We start from the raw sequence: 17079 nt of genomic DNA, 5'->3' as shown, positions 1-17079 counted from the left end.
GTGGGAACTGGGTTGTAACCTTTTGTTTGCCATGTTATCCTATGACAAAAAACTGTATAAAAGGAGTGATCCACAGATACAATTTGAAGCAGTCTCCGTGAACATACATGTTATGTACTTCTCGTGACTTCTGTGTTCCCTGCAGTAAATAAACCTTGAATCTTTGACGTCGAAGGAAGTGTCCCGTGTCTCTGTCATTTGTACGCCGGAACAGGTAACCCACGAAGGTTTCAGGTGTTATCCCTGGCACCGCTGGGTCTCAGAAAAACCCAGTCCTTCAGACTCATCCTGGACATCCCCCGTCGCAGCCACATCTCCGGACACCTGAGAGATCTGCACTGGCTCCCGGTCAACAAGAAAATCACCTTCCGTCTCCTCACCCACGCACACAAAGCCCTACACAGCCAAGGCCCAGGATACCTCAACAGCCGCCTCAACTTCTACGCTCCCAAACGCCAGCTTCGTTCGACCAGCCACGCCCTCGCCGCCATCCCCCGCATCCGTAGAACCATCACAGGGGGACGTTCCTTCTCCTACCTCGCCGCCAAGACTTGAAACTCCCTCCCCACCCACCTCCGCCTGACCCAGGACCACCTCGCCTTCAGGAAGCAACTCAAGACCTGGTTGTTCGAGCAGTAGCAGATCCCCCCCCCCCAGCGCCTTGAGACCCTCTGGGTAAGTAGTGCGCTATATAAATTCAATGATTGATTGATTGATTGACATGACCTGTGACATCAGTGGTGGGTGGGTGTTCAGTGTAGTTACAGGCTCAGCACTAGAATGCTGACTTATGCTGGGAATTACATCCCTCCCAAAATTGGTTAAAAATTAAACCAAACGTAAAAAGTCCAAAAACCTGTGGGGGAAAGAAAACACAGAAAATAACATTGGACTTGCATTTACAAACGAGTCTCCTTGGCTGCTTGCAAGCCGCAGCCAGTATAGTTCTTGCGTTTTCGGACTAACAGTTCTCAGTGGCACGGTTCGCAGTTGTTCAGCGGGTTCATTCTTTGTCTGTGCTGTCTGTCCACTGTTCTCAGCCCTGCCTTTTGCTTTGCTCTCTTGGTGATGAATAGTTAAAGAGAGATGGATGACATGGTTGTTGTTTGTCTTCCGGCTTCTTTTCTCCATGCTGGTTGCGTGATGTTTCCAGGCAGGCTTCAGTGTGTTTCTTGGCAGGTGAATAGAGTAGGTACAAACATCCCTCTCACTAGGATGCCCCTCTCGCCGGTTTTCTTCTGCCACAAGATGTCCGGGAGGACCTCTTCGCCAGGCTTCCACTGGACTGGTGTTTTTGGTCGCATTGCTCTACCATAGCCTTCAGGCCGTGAGCAGGGCACTCCACGAGCCTCACCATTGTGTCCTAGCTCCACCTGAAGGTTGAGTTGTCGACTCTCTTCATTGCTCGCGAGGCTTTCCTCCCCTTGGGTCCTGCAGACGTGCTTCTGTAGATCTGTCTCCCGTGCGGGACTTGCTGCCACCAGAGTCCCTTGAGGCCTCTGATCCTGGTTTGCCACGGGCTGGTGCGAGGTAGGTCAGGTCCTCAACTACCGGAGGCCTGAGTAGTCTCGCCATCCAATCTTCCGCTCAAACCCCAGAGGTAGATGTCGCCAACAGTCTATCTTGCTCTCTTCTGCGTTCGCCATGTGGATGGATGGCTCGTAGGTGGTTGTCTTTGGTCTGCGCTGCCGGTGTTCTTGCCAGGCTTGTCTTCCATTGCACTCAGGTGTTCCAGTGCCTGTCCCTTTCCTTCTTTCCGCAGGGGTGGCTTCCTTCTTCTTTTCTTAGCGGTGGCGGCCACTCTGTTCTTTCTTCCTTCTTATTACCCTGACAGTCGTGCCACTCTGATTACTTCTTCCTTCTTTTCTTCTTAGTGGCGGTGGCCACTCTGTTCTTTCTCCTTTCTTCTTTTCTTCCTTTCTTCGGTGGCGGCATGCCACTCCGATCTTTCTTCTTCTCTTCTCCTCTTCTCGCGACGTACCCTGGTCCCCTTTTCTTCATCTTCTCTGGCCAGGCTTCCCCATGCAGCGTGCGCACTCTGCACGTGTCTTCCTGGTCTTGTCCTAGTTCTAGGACACTGTCTTCTTGTCACTCACTTCCAGGGTTAGCGTAACGACCTTCACATCTTCTTCTTGTTGCTTTCGTTAGTTTGTGTGGCTGAAGTTCGTGGGTCCAGGTCCTCGGACCGCGCCTTGTCCGAATTTCTTGGACCTCATGCTGGTCCCTTCTGCTGAGGTCTGGCAGGTAAGATTCATGGTGCTGAGCTTCTTGGTGCTTGGTGACCATGCTGAGTGGTCATGTTGCTGTTGTGCGGATTCTTCAATGCTGCGGGTTGACTGCGCAACCATTTTCTTTTCATTGCAGTCTACTTGCTTTGGTGCGCAACTGGGTGCGCTCTTTGGGTGTTCCCTTGTGACTTGCTGCTGTGGGCTAGCGCTGTCCGCACTGCTGCGCATTTGCGTCATGCGCTTTCGCACTTCCTGGTGCTGGGTTCCAGAACCATCGTTGGTTCGTGTGGGGTGTTCTTACTTTCGCCATTCTGCTGCAGCGATGGCCTGTGGTCACTAGGCATCGCTGTCTTCTCTTCTGGTGTGGTGTAGATGCTTTTTTGGTGTTTGCTTCTGGAGGGTTGCGTCACCACTCCGTTGACGTTCTTCTGGTCTTGCTTCTTCTGTTTGGTGCTGGTTGCGATTCTTGTGAACTTCTTCTTGTGGGCACACTTGTCGCGCATTCTCTTGGATATCTTGTGAGGAGTTGCTGCTCTCCCGGCGCGCTTCTGGGGTTTCTGGCGCTTTCCTGGGGTCGTCTTCACGCTCTTTTGTGCTTCTGGCGCGCGGCTGCGCATTTACCTTTTCTCTTCCTCGGCGGAGTGATGGCTTGTAGACTTCTTTGGACGTGACGGCAGGTAGGTTGCTGCCTTTCGTAGTCTTTAACTGCACACCTTCCTTGTGCTTTGTGGCGCGTTCCTCTCTTCTTGCGAGAAGCCACCTGCCAGCAGGTGGTTCTCTCTCAGTCTCTAGGTCTCGCTTGTGTACGCCTCGTAGTCTTGGCTGCGTGTCTGCTTGGTGGCGTTCTGATGTGGTAATGTTCTTGCTTCTTCAACGGTGCGCAGCTGTCAATCACTTTATGTGCTGCTGTGCGTTCACTTCTATGCTTGGCCATCTTTCTTGCTGGGCAGTCTGGCTGGCACTGTTGTCTCTCTTCTGGTCACCCATGCACCCATTTGCCTTGCAGTCTATCCGCTCGTATCACCCTGTGGCGTGTCCCTTTGCTGCTAGTGTCTTTCAATGGGTGAGTTTGATTTTCCAGTTTGGCCACTAGATGGCAGGGGGGGCGCCTCAGCAGATAGTGGCAGTCTCTCTGTACGTGGTGTGCCTTCGTTTCCTATGGCCGGTGCTGGGTCCTCGTTCTGTTGTTGGAAAATGGGGCACCGGGATTGTAGTGAGTGGTTTTCCCTGCCCTTAGTTCTTCCTGCATGCACGGATGTAGCTGTGCTCATACCCGGGGATCTTCAGCCTTCAATGCAGGCTCTTTACGTTCCCTGGCTACACTGGTGCAGTTGTGCTTACACCCAGGGTTCTTTGAGTGTCTCTTATCTTTTGCCGCATAGGGGTTCTGTAAGGTAGGAGGAGACGGAGGGCAGCTCGAGGCAGTTGGCCCTCTGCAGCGTCGGGCCAGATGCTGCCTTTATTCCTTCGTGCCCCGCCGCCGCAGCTTCCTTCCTCACATGCTGCGCGGCGGGGAGAGGTGTCGGCGCTGATGTCTGGGCTGTTCCGTTCTCGGACACACACGCAAGGAGCAGCAGGGCAAGGCCGGCGGTCACTGCTGGACGGCCTTCTCCTTTTGTGGTGGGTTCACTTTTGTCGGGTCTGCACTGGGATTGTACGGGTGATGTTACCGGCTGAGGCCGGGTGCTGGTTCCACGTTTCTCCACCCCCGCCGCCTTCACATCACACGCGGCACGGGGAGAAGTTAGCGCTTGGCGGGTGGGCTCCGTTTAAACCTCAGTTGATCAGCGCCTGGCAGCTCCCCTCACACTGCGGGCGCTCAACGGTTAAGTTTTTCACCCCGCCGCCGCACTTCACACGCGCGGCAGGGACGCTGCAGGCAGGCCTCGGGTGGGCTCTGCGAGCTTCGCTTCATTACGGGGGCAGTTGTGGCTGACGCTGCATCGCTGTAGGCAGGCTGCGGGTGGGCTCTGCGAGCCTTGTCTTAAATAACGGGGCAATAGCGGCCGACGCCGCGTCACTGCAGGCAGGCCGCGGGTGGGCTCCGCGAGCCTTGCATTATCACGGGGCAGTTGCGGCCGACGCCACGTCGCCGTAGGCAGGCCGCGGGTGGGCTCCGCGAGCCTTGCTTAGTTTACAACGATAGCTGGCGTCGCTCTCTTTTCAGGGGGCACATTAAGTGTTCATTTATCATAGCGGGTGGGCTCCGCTTTTTGGTGCTTTACAGTCCGGGCTCACTTTCGACCGACGGGCCTGTTCTTCCGTGGGTGGGCACCGCGATGGCTTCTCTGTCTCCTCAGGGTATCGCCACGGCAGGCTGGAGAGGTGCGGGGTGGGCTCTCGGTCACCTTCTCCTTTTCTCTAGGCCCGGGGCTCGACACACGCCCCACGGGCCTCTCGGCGGCCGGCTCTATCCTTCGTAGGGGGTTGCTCTCAGGCGAGCAGCATTCTCTTCCCCTTTTCCTTGAGCTTTTCATTTAGCTGGCACGCATGGGCACAGCTAAACCCTCGTCGCCATTGTAAAGGGCTGTGGTGGGCCCTAGGCCCTCATGCTGGCAATGACTGAAACGCAGGACACACTGCTTACTCAGTGCAACTGGCCCAGAGCACGTGGGCTCGACCTCTTTTATTGGTACTGTGTCACATGACCTGTGACATCAGTGGTGGGTGGGTGTTCAGTGTAGTTACAGGCTCAGCACTAGAATGCTGACTTATGCTGGGCATTACATCATGAACATTGATGAAGCAGTTTCATTTGCGCCCCACTGCGAATCGTTAACAGTGTCAAACACACTGCTGTACATCGCCGTTTGCAATTTCCTAATAGTGAAATGCTAACATTTGCTATTAGAAAATCGCAAACACCACTTTCGTACATCTAGCCCTCGGTTAGGCAATTCTGTGTTATGTTCAAGGTAAATGCACTTTATTAGGACTAGGATGAGAAATATTGATGAACAGGTAAAGCTACTGTGTCTGTAATACTGCACGATTTCCTGGGTATAGACTAATTCTCGTTTTGTCTTGGGTTGTATGTCACAAATCTCAATTTAAAATATTGACCTACTCATCTAGTAAATCAGTTACCGCTGTATTGCATCACCCTACATAATACTGCAATGAGGTTCCCAGAAACAGGAGTTTGTGTTCTCCTTATATGTATATTCTTTGTAAATTTATTGCACAAACTATTGTGCCAGTAAAATTGCGATGCTTTCCCATGGCCGCGCTGTATCTGGGTTGAAAAAAATGATGTTGCTGATCTAAGTAGAACGTACTATGCAGAAGCAATTATGCTTATGAGAAAGCGATTAGAAATTATTCGATGCCCTTGTGGGAGTAATATTTGTTTAGCCTCCTGGAATGTCTTTTTAATAATCTAGGCGTTTTAATTGTTTACTGAGAATAGAATTCAGTGCAATGTTTTTCCTTTGACTATCTGGCTGTTGCATATTTCTTTTTTTATTGAAGAAGGAACTGAAATGCTGAACTCAACTTATTCACACTCACAAAAAGCCAAAGCATGTTGGCTTGGCTCTGATGCTTGCTGACTATGAATTTGATATCCTTCTTTGCTTCTTGCAATCTAGCACTTCTCATTTGCTTCTTTAACAGGTGCATGTTTTTTATGTTCATATTCGAACACCAGTCCATAAACAGTGCGCAATTATAAAAGTCTCAATTAATACCCAGTTCAAAAATGTATTCCGGTGGTAGAATACTATTAAATGTAAATGTACAGGAATTTATATAGCGCAAATCACCGAGCGGTTTCTAAGCGCTTGCTTAGGGAACCCGTCCTGGTATTCCCCTGTGACATAACCCCAGCAGGGTATCCGCAAGGTGAAAGTCAGGCATCCCACCGCGAGGGGCCGTTGTGGAGATTAAGCAAGCTATTGCCCAGAGTCGCAGAGTGAGAACCCGTGAATCGAGTAGGCACCAGAGCGAGAATTGTCGAGTCCATGTACATTTTAGGACTCAAGACCCCGCCGAGCTGGGAATTGAACCCTGGTCCCGGGCTGACCTCTGCTTCCAGGTCTGCCTCCTCTAACCAGTGAGCCACACTTCTCCACTCTATTAAAGGAATATGCCCTCATTTATAGGGCTTTGGCATTGGAGACTGGCTGCGGCCCTACGTCAAAGTGAAATGGCAGGAATGAACCATATTTATCTTATGCGGTGAACTCCTGCCCTTTCCCTTTGTGCAGGCTCCAATGCAGCATCTTAGCACCAATGCTGGGGTGCCTGTGTTTTCAGCAGAATTGTTTTGTGCAGGAATGGGCACCTTCCTGCAAAAAACACAAGGTTTTTCGCTCTTTCTATATGTGCTGCACACATGGAAAGAGGCATAAACAAAGAGAAATTAAATTATTTTATCTCGTTACGCCTCACCTTGGGAGGCGTACGGGTGTGGCATATCCCCAGGTTTAGAAGGTTTTGTAAATCTGGGGAGGCGTCAAAATCCACGGGTGTTGTGTGGTAACACTCACCACAACGCCCATGGAACGTCTCCCGCGTGCATAGTGAGGCAACACAGTGATTTGTACTGCCTTGCCTTACTCTATATGAAGCCATTCAAAGCCACACAAAGTGGCTTTGCTTCGTCTCATGGATGTGATTTTAAGATTTGCACTGCCGGAGAGTCAAAAAAGCGATGCTACAGTTGTGCAAGGAGCTCATAAATATGCCCATGTGCCCATAAATATGCCCTATAATGTTTAATTATTTCCAGAAAATATTTATTCTTAATTAACCATAGAAAGAACATTAAAACCATTTGCGTAACAATATCCTTGTGTTTAAAAACAAGGGCCGGGAGTCAGCAAGTCTAACTAGTTTTTCACATTAATTAGCAAAATATAGTATGTTTAATATGAATCGTTGGACACTGCACTATTTCTCTTGATATCGACTGACGCCAGCAAAATTCCAACTCTATGGAATATCACCACTGAGTCCAGTATCATTAGCTTATTTAAAACACGTCAACAAGAGCCTGATGTATTATTACTCAATTTACAAAAAGTGGATGCAAATTGCACACCAACGTTTTGCACGTAGAATAGTATTTTGAGAACTGACCTATGTATCAATAGGTCATTTCCCAAAAGACTGGATCGAAGGGAGTCACGGAAAGACTTCCCTATTTATTTCTCTTTAGTGAAGTCCTGGTTTGCAACCCTCTGTGATTGGCTGCAATGTAATGAATGACTGTCTGCAAGGGACAGCTGTTTTTTGTTTTAAGCAGCCAATGTTCCTTAAAGAAACCTACGCCGATTCCTGGTTTGTAAAACGTAAAGGGGAGTAGTCAGTAGTTCCCTGCATTACTACTTTCTCTCCTCCGAGGCTTCCAACACACTTCATTTAGGACCTTTTCTCCTTTGTGAACCTTAATCAGTTACCACTCCAGTTCAGGGATTGGTATCTCATCAATGGTTTGCGATCGAAGATGTGAGTGATAACTATTGATACAATCCTAAAGAGTGCAGTAATAGTAAAATATATTTGCTCTTAGGCAATTCTACTAAAGAAAATACAGTTAATTTTTTCTTGACAAGAGGGTATGTTATATGTGTACAAATGTATCAAATGCTGTGGTACAAACCCTTTGGAAAACTGAGTAAATACCTTAAAATCCCTTTCTGGATCGTGTGAGAAGGTTTGTTTTGTGGTTACTTTGAACCCACAAAAGTAAAATATCTGGGCCTTTGGACATTTGAGGAGGCACCTGTGTCTATGCTGAAACTTTTGTTATTTCTAGAGCTTTTCATTCAACTGCCATGTGTCTCAAAATGTGACCTTTGTGGTCGGTTAATGCTAAAATGTTTTTGAATATGGAATTAAATATAAATATGAGCACCCCATGGATATAAGACACAGAATGTCGTAAAAAGGCACCTTCTAACTGAGATGTCCAAGCAGATATTGCTTCTAATTGTGTTTTATTTTGTGTAGGTGATTGATACTCGGTGGTATCTATTGATTATATATTATATAAACAAAAAATGTTCCTTATCAAGAATATCAGTTAAGAATATATTAGCAAAATGTGACTCCGGCTTGGACCAGACTTTGAGGCTTAGATACTAAGGTGCAAAATGTAGAATACCGTCCAAATAGAGAAGTGACGTTTTTGGTGAACAATAAAAGTTGAGAAGAACTAGGTAGGCCCAACGGATGTCTCTAGAAACAGTTTTCTTAAAGGATGGGAGATTGAATATAATCCCAAAACCTCACATCATAGTTGCCTAACGAGTTGCATTGTGCTTGCTAATTTTAAAACTTTAACCATGGGAGGTAAACCACTTCTAAAAGCAAACTAGTTTATTGCTCCATGGGCTTTAGTGAAAATTGCTTCTCCATGTTTAAAGCTGCACCCTTTTATTCCTGAATCATAGGCTACCCAAAGATTACTATTTTTCATATTGTGAGGCCCGTCTATTTAACTTTAGACTTTTGTTTAGATAGTGTTAAATTCAGTGCATTTATATGGCACATCAGAGCTTACCAGCTGTTTGCCGTTCTGGAAATCTGTAGGGCATCATCTGCATACAAAAGAAGCAGAATAAATGTTATACCCACCATTGGAGAATTCTTAGCTACACCCCCCGAAACAATGCTAACCAATTAAAACAAAAGCTTGTCACTTTACACTCCTATCTCAGAAACAAACAAAATTGAGGCCCTCATCATCTTTTCATTTCATCCACCTGATGTGGTTTGTACATTGCCAAAGTTTTTTTCCATTAACTCTTTCTAAGGCTTTACTAACATCTGTAAACTCTATGAAAATTAACCCTTTGTGCACAACTTTATATTTTCTCTATTTTCAATGTCACAGGTATAAATTATGAGATTGTTCTTTTTTTATTTAAAAAAAAATCCATAACAAATATCAGTATAGATCCCTTATAGACATACTTTAGCACAAAACATATAAATCATCGAGATACCATACAGAGAGCAGTGGCCATCAATTAACAGTCTACCACAACAAAATAGAGATATAACAAAAGAAGACGGGCACCACAAAAAAAGGAAAAGAAAAAAAGAAAAAAGCAACACAAAACATAATCCAGCCGAGGTATGGTACATCTAACAGGACACTTATATCAATTTATAAGCCCGATCATGGGACCCCATATGGGTATGCACGTTTTTTTACTTTTAGTTGTTTTGAGAGACTAGAGACTAAACTCCGAATTAAAGACATTATACAATTTAGCCCTCCCCATCTCAAAGGAGGGGGCCTCCTGCTGCAACCATACTGATGCGATACATAACCTTTGCCACAGCTGTGGCCATGAATATTAAATAGCGGAATGACTACCCCCGTTGTCCCCTCCTGAGACTGTCCCCAACCCCTAATAACATTGCCTCCGTTGTTATGTGGATACCTACTCCTGTAATTTCAGGCAAAAACTCCTCAATAGGTCTCCTAAGTTGTGTTAGATAAGTGCACGCATAAAAAATGTCAGCGTTCTCCATCCAACACCTATAACATTTCCCATAATTCAAGCCACCCCAATTCAGCATCCTCGCAGGTGTATGGTACAAGCTAAATAATGACTTAAAATGTTGGGCTTTCAATTTGGTAGATACCAGAATTTTCACGGCCATGTCTATTGTGTGTTCCATATAAAGCCCTTCCCGCCCTAGCCGAATACTCCATTTGCAGTCTTGGGCATCCAAATCATCCAGCTGTGAATCCAATAGGGTGCTATATAATACACCTGTCTTAGCTGCCCATTTTACTGCCTCAACCAGAGGACTAGCTTTTATCCCGCTCTTCTTCTGATGTTATGTAGAAAGCCTCGGAAAACATTTTTTTTGCAATCTAAATCTATCCGACAAGCCTGAGAAACAGGAGAGTACTTCTTCATCAAATAAATCTCCTATTTGTGTTATGCCCATGGCCCTCGATTTATCCATTCTCACGTTCCAGAAGACAAGGGGCAACATTGTCGTAGAATTTATAGGGGTATGGAAACATATCCCCTTAATCTGTAGTATACTCCGTACTGTTTTGCACACCTTATATGCTGCCACCACAACCTTATAGCAAGTTTTTTTTAAATAGCTTGGCTCCAAAAACCTGAATAAACAGTTCTTAGCTGCTGAACTCATCAGCAGATGATATATTGATGGTGTTTTCGCCTCACTGCCCACTTCCTCCCTGTTAACAAAATCCTCGTATTTTGGAGGTGACAAGCATAGTAATAAAATGTGAAGTTAGGGGCTGCCCAGCTCCACGCTTGCAAGGTAACATCATATACTTAAAGGCTCTACGGGGTTTGCCTTGCCCCCATAGGAGCCTATCACATAGAGATTGTAATTTTTGTAACTGTGGTCCTATCAGTTCGAGTGGCACTGCTCTAAAATAATACATAACTTTGGGTAACACGTTTTAAGACGGTCTAAGTGCTACCAAGATACCTCCCCTAGTTCCTGAAGACACATCCTTAATTTTTTTTTTTTAAGTTTGAAGTTTATTGAAATAAGAACAGACAAAGGCAGAAAGTGAAGAGACAATCATAAGTTAAGAAAACTAAAACTCTCTTACAAATTATGGCAACGTGGTAAAATTATGTCATATAGAAAGATAAAAATCGTAATAAATATCTGGAACACAAAGGAATAGGGGGATCATCTGGAATAAGAAAAAGCATATAAAGAAAATGCTAAACATTAGATGGAATGAAAAAACATTACAAGCAAATAAGAAAAATGCATCTATGGTGGTTTACGAACTTCAACATTACGTATTGGAGAGTTGGGAGGAGGTCTGGTAATCTCAGATAGATATTCTGTGATGGGGATCCATAGAAGGTCACGTTTAATTGTTAAGGAAATGGGGGTAACAAAATTAGAGTCTAGACGGTGGTTAAAACAAACTGCATTCCACCAAGCAGTAAAGGAAACTTCATTGGCCTGTTTCCAATGTGATGTAATATGATGAAAAGCAATGGCTATTAAGAGATCGAGCAATTTATGTCCTCACATTTTACGTTTTTGGCACTTGGTTTGGTCCCAAATGCAAAAGATTTTCCACTTTACTTTTTCTTTTTCCATCATTCACATTTTCCTAGGATCTCTCTCTCCTGCATTTACCGGCTCCCATCACAGACACATCCTTATTTTAATACCCAAATACGTAGCTTCCTCAGTTATGCATGCATCTCCTGGACAGGCTCCCTTTGTGCAAAAAATTTGTGCTTTCGATGGATTTAGCTTATACCCTGATACGACCCCGAAGATATGGGCCAGTCGCTCTATCTCCGGAATGGCTACTGATGGATCTGAGGTCTGAGGTCACCAGTGCATTATCGTCCATGTAAGCTAATACCTGAGCCTGATACTGCCCACAACCTGTTGAGCTGATCTTATTGCTTTCTTCCAACATTGTCAGGAAGGGATTAATTTACAGGGCAAACAGCAGCGGGAAGATGGGCAACCCAGCCTTGTCACCCTGTTTATACAAACTGGATTGAATTCTTTGCCCATTATACAAATCCTAGCAGTCGGGGACTAATACATAGCTTGAATAGCCTTAATAAAGCATAGGCCGAACTCCATCTTGCGCAAAACTTCCCATAAAAAAACTCTAGGAGACACGGTCAAAAACCTTTTTGGCATCAATAAGTATCAAATCCAATCTATTATGTTATACATTGGCTAGATCTATCAAATTCACTACTCTGTTTATATGGGTGACCATGCACCATCCTGGAATGAAATCGTGTTGGTGAATAGAAACCAGAGGTGTGATCACTGTGCCAGTCGTGTTGCTAAGATTTTAGCATAGATTTTGCCATCACAGTTTAAGAGGGATATCGGTCTATAGGACCCTGGTGAGGCCGAGGGCTTGCCCTTTTTTTTAACACTACTATGTTGGCCCGTCCCAGGATGGTGGAGTCTTCCCAAGCTGTGCATCTTGAAATGTTACTAGCATATCCTCCTTAAGCTCCTGAAACAAAGCTCCATATACCTCGGAAGTTTATCCGGTCCCGCTGCCTTTCCCCTGGCTAACAAACCTGTTGCATCCTCAATCTCCTCCATAGATATCGGAGTATCAAGTATTGCCTACTCTGCCTGCCGTAGACCTACCACATCTAAGTATTGAAAAAAAGCTTAAATAGTTTGATCATCAAATTTGCTCTGTGTATATAACTCTTTATTAAAAGTATGAAATACTTCCAGAATCCCCTGCGTTGCTTCCACTGCATTTCCTCCAGAATCAATCATAGCGCCTATTCTTTGTGAAGCTTCCTTAACTCTTAGTCTTTGTGCCAAACAACCACCTGTAGCTTCCCCATATTAGTTGATTTCCTCTCTATTTATCTTGTATTTGCCTGCGATTTCCTTGCTCCACACTACATTAATCTTGGCTTTACAACAGGCTATCCTCATTTGTAATGACTTCATATCCACTCTAGTGGTGAGTCCTGGGTTAGCTTTTCCTCCTCTATTCTGAGATCATCCAGGAGCCCCTGCATAGAAATTTTGAATTTGTTGTGGCTGTTTAAACAATCCATAACTAAGTATTTTACCCCATAATCCAGCCTTTAAAGCATCCCATACCATGGCTCTAGCTAGAGGTTGAGCCTCTGTTGATGTTTAAAAATTGTACCACTCAGACTTTCACGTGGTTAAGATAGGAACATTCCAGTAAGAGATTACTGTCAAAAGAGAAGGATCTTGCAGGAATGTTTTTGCTAATAGTGGGGATAACCAACAACATTGAACCTTGAACATTGAACCCATTATCCTTGGCCATACCTGCATCTTTGCCCCCAAAGTAAGGGCTTTTGAATTGAAAACATAGTCAAGCCTGACTAATTTATGGTGAGGGTATGACTAAAAAAAATATCCTGGGTCTGGATAGTTCAGGGTGTGCCAAATATGTACCAGTTCATGGTCAACAATTAACTGTTGCAGCGCTTAGAAAACATTAGGCTTTCGGCCCCCATATTTATTATAGTTTAGCTCCATCTCCTGACTGCCCAGAAGAATTTTAAAGTCCCCACATAGCATCAAGGGGGTGCACCATGATACCAGCTCAACATCCAACCCTTCTAATATTACCGCCTCATCAAAATTTAATCCATAGACTGTACATATTACGACCTTAGCGGCCCCCACCAAGCATTCCGCTATACCCAACTGCCGAAGTTATCCTCCAGTATTCTGCCCATACCTTGAATTCCCTGTCACGCCAGAATAGCCACACATCAGTTTGTAGTGGTCTGCCGAGATGCAGCAATTAATGTATACCCAAGCTCATTCAATACCCTGCGTTTGTCTCATGATCCGTTTCGTGTAGGCACAGAATGTCTGGTTTCATTAACCTTAAATCCACCACTACTCGTTGCCTTTTTCCACTATTATTGGGACACCAAACATTAAAAGAACAAATGTGTAACCCTAAGGATATCGTCCTACCCCCATACCTTACTATACCTTACTATAGTGTTTGTCCAGATATATGTCTCTGCTATTACTTTTAAAACACCTAAGGTAGCCAAGCTGCCTTTGCTATGGATTGATTTTTCCTCCCCAACACCACATCACTCACCTACACCACTCTCACACACCCTAACACTGTGCCCCCCAACTCCCTCCACTGAGCCCCACCCTTCCCCTCCCTTACCAAAAACAGGGCAATAGGACCTATGGTCCTGCAACTGGAAGCTCCCTTACTGCCCGGTATAACCCCCTCTTTTGGAACCCATCCGGTCCACCAAGGAAAAAAAAAAACAAAGAAAGCGACAAAGAGAAAAGATATTAAAAAAGAATACTTCAAAAACAGATCCATATTATTTAAGACCCTGCCTCAGTAGCTTCTACATGTCACCCCTATAGAAAAAACAAAAAGAAAAAACGGCACACAGATACATGCTTTTTACATATCAAGTCTAACAAGCATATCCCACATATCTAGCCAACCCATAAGCAGCTAAACACTCCTGATATGCTAAATTCCCTAATTATGAACTGTTCTTAGATCGAATGGCGATATTCCTTAGCTTGCGTTTCTGATTTGAAAAAAATTGGTTGCTCCTTATATACTATTTTTAGTGTAGCAGGATTCAACAAAAAGGCTTGCGCTCTGTTGCCTTGAAATGGAGTGATTAATTGTCGAAATTGCCAGCTTTTTTCCACCGTTGGATGTCAAAAATCAGGGTTGACAAAACATTAGTTACCCTTCCCTGCCCTCTTCCTATCTGGCTGTGCTAGATCATATAAGGCCTGGTGAGCAAGGAAATTATTCAAGCATATCAAGATCACTCTTTCTTTAAAGTAGGCTGTTCCACTTTTGCTGGCAGATGTTTGAGGATTTCGCTAGTCTAATTCCACATTGAAGGCTCTGGAACGGCCTCTGTAAATAGTTCCATTACAAATTTCTGAACGTCCTGTCCGTCAGGACATTCAAATTATTGCATCACAATCGATTCTCTAAGTCAACAAGCTTTAGTGAGTGCACAAATTTCTTTGAGCCGCCATTTCATCCTTGAGGGTAGATATACGTGCTTCTGCTTCGTTCATCCTTTAAGTGAATTCAGTACAGGCTTTGGTGATCCTCCTGACCTTATTCTGGAGTTTCCAACAGGCAGTATGTGTTTTCTGGCCCTCCATTTGAGTCTCCACTTTGTGATCTAATATACTTTGATATATTGCCGCCAGCAAGATCTCTTCATCTGGTTTTCCTAATGAGCCTCCTGACTAGCAGAGTTTACTCCTTCATGTGACATCTCTAGTGAAGAGGGGTAGTCCCAGAGTAAGGTATTTGCCTCTTCTGGTTGCTGTGCCTTCCCCTTAGATGTCTGTTTCTTACGCACCGTCGTTGGATCTGTATTGCTGCTCTGTTCACTTCCACCACTGCTGATTGACTCTTCTCGGGATCGTGCTCTAGAGCCTAACATGCCTTCATCATCTGGTGTGTCCGAGGGGTCAGACATAGTGAAAAACATTTCTGCTGTGTCACTTACCTATCCTGCACTAACAAATGTCATTCCAAAGTCCCTCTCATCTGGGATTCCATCCGGGGTTGATTCCATAGGCAAAACACCTTCAGCAAATTTGGCTTTAACAACCATCCCATCTCCACACATGTAGTGATACAAGATTATATTCCACTGTTGCCCCCACCTTGCTACCTTCGCCCCCCCTCTCATTAGTATTCAGCATAGATCTGGAATTATTTCTATTTAAGTGTTCTGGGAGATCGGAGGATCCAACCCCGCCTGAGTGCTTTACAGTGGCATCTTGTATACCTCAGATTTCCTGTTGCCTCTTCCATGGATTTTCCAGCTCCCAACATTGAGTCTTGCAAGGTTGTGGATTTCTTTTTGTTAGCAGCAAAAAATAGTGTTGGGACTTCTTTTTTTCCTCCTTGCTCACCTCCTTGCAGGTTGTCTGTATTCCCCACTGCTACCTCCAGTGCCACGCGATGTGTGCCGAGCCCAGCACCACCTCCTTTGGTCATGGTAGCTGCATCTGAAGCTGCCTGGGTCTTCCCTCCTCTGGCTGACTTAGCAGGCATTCTGGAGGAGGCATAGTCAACGTGCAAGCCAGGGAAGACACGCTGTGCACAGGAGCCAGCTCCAGCCGCAACAGCGAGACCGCGATGGAAGCAAGCAGAGAACCACAGTGGCGGCAAATCCTCTGAGCGAATCTGCTTAGTGAACACCACTTCAGCTGGCAAGTACAAAATCCCTTACAATTGCGGAACTACGTCGGTGAATCGCTGCTTTAACTCAGCGCCGCATATCAGCACTAGCCGAGAGAGGGGATCCGGGAGCTTGCTGCTTACGCGTCCAACCCAGCAGATGTCATCTTGCCCACTACCTTATGGTATTGTTCTATTGTACCTCACACCATTTCAATGTCTACCATGATGTGGAATTATGATCACAAGTACTCTACCAAAAACCATAAGAGAGGAATCACTGAATTACATTGGTCTTTAAGAAACTGGGTCTAGCTTATAACCATTTTTCTAATAGAAATAATAATCAAGTACTGGGAATCTCCCACTCTTAATAGCTTTTATAATTGACTTTAGTTATTAACGTATATCAAATGTCCAAATTTGAGTCCTAAATATCCAAGGAAACTCCATCTGGGTGCAGACATTCCCTTATTGGGCTTCAAGTGATATCCTCTAAAACTTCAGTAAATGAAACTTTGAGACTGTCCATGGAAATACCTGTAGCTACTGTTGGGATGGATGAATAGGATTTCAATAAATTTCATGATATGTGCATGCCTGACAACTACAATATCAGTAAATGCAATCTGAACTTATGGCATAGCCTGTGCCCACACAACCACAACAATGCCAGTCAATGCAATGTCAATGTATAACATAACTTGTGCCCGGACAGCAGCTCCGACATCAGCAATAATGGTACTAATGTGCGTCTATGCTTTTACAATAACATTATTGTTGCCATTAAGAACAATGTCAATGTACATTCAGACCAATGCAAACATAACTTCGACAATACCAATAAGAACAATGTCAATGTGCAAGATGACAAATGTATGCACAATGCTGGTAGTCGATAAAAACATCAGTGGTTGCCTTATTATCCTTTGGAGTTCCAATGAACTCACATCATTGCTATGGGATTTACCCAAGATGACCTCTCCATCAATCAGAGTCAGAGATACTTGGTCAGGTAGGTCCTTTGACCCATGCCAGAGTAACAGGCCACAGGAGGGGTCCCCCATAATGTACAGGCAAATACACAACCTGGGGAAATCCTGATCAATTCCACAGATAGATTGTTGCACAACAAACACGTCAGTAGTAATTGGCCTCCATAGAACCCGTTTGACCAAAGTC

The sequence above is a fragment of the Lissotriton vulgaris genome, chromosome 8, assembly GCF_964263255.1.
Source record: "Lissotriton vulgaris chromosome 8, aLisVul1.2, whole genome shotgun sequence".
NCBI lineage: Eukaryota > Metazoa > Chordata > Amphibia > Caudata > Salamandridae > Lissotriton > Lissotriton vulgaris.
Note: the sequence above shows the minus strand (reverse complement) of the source record.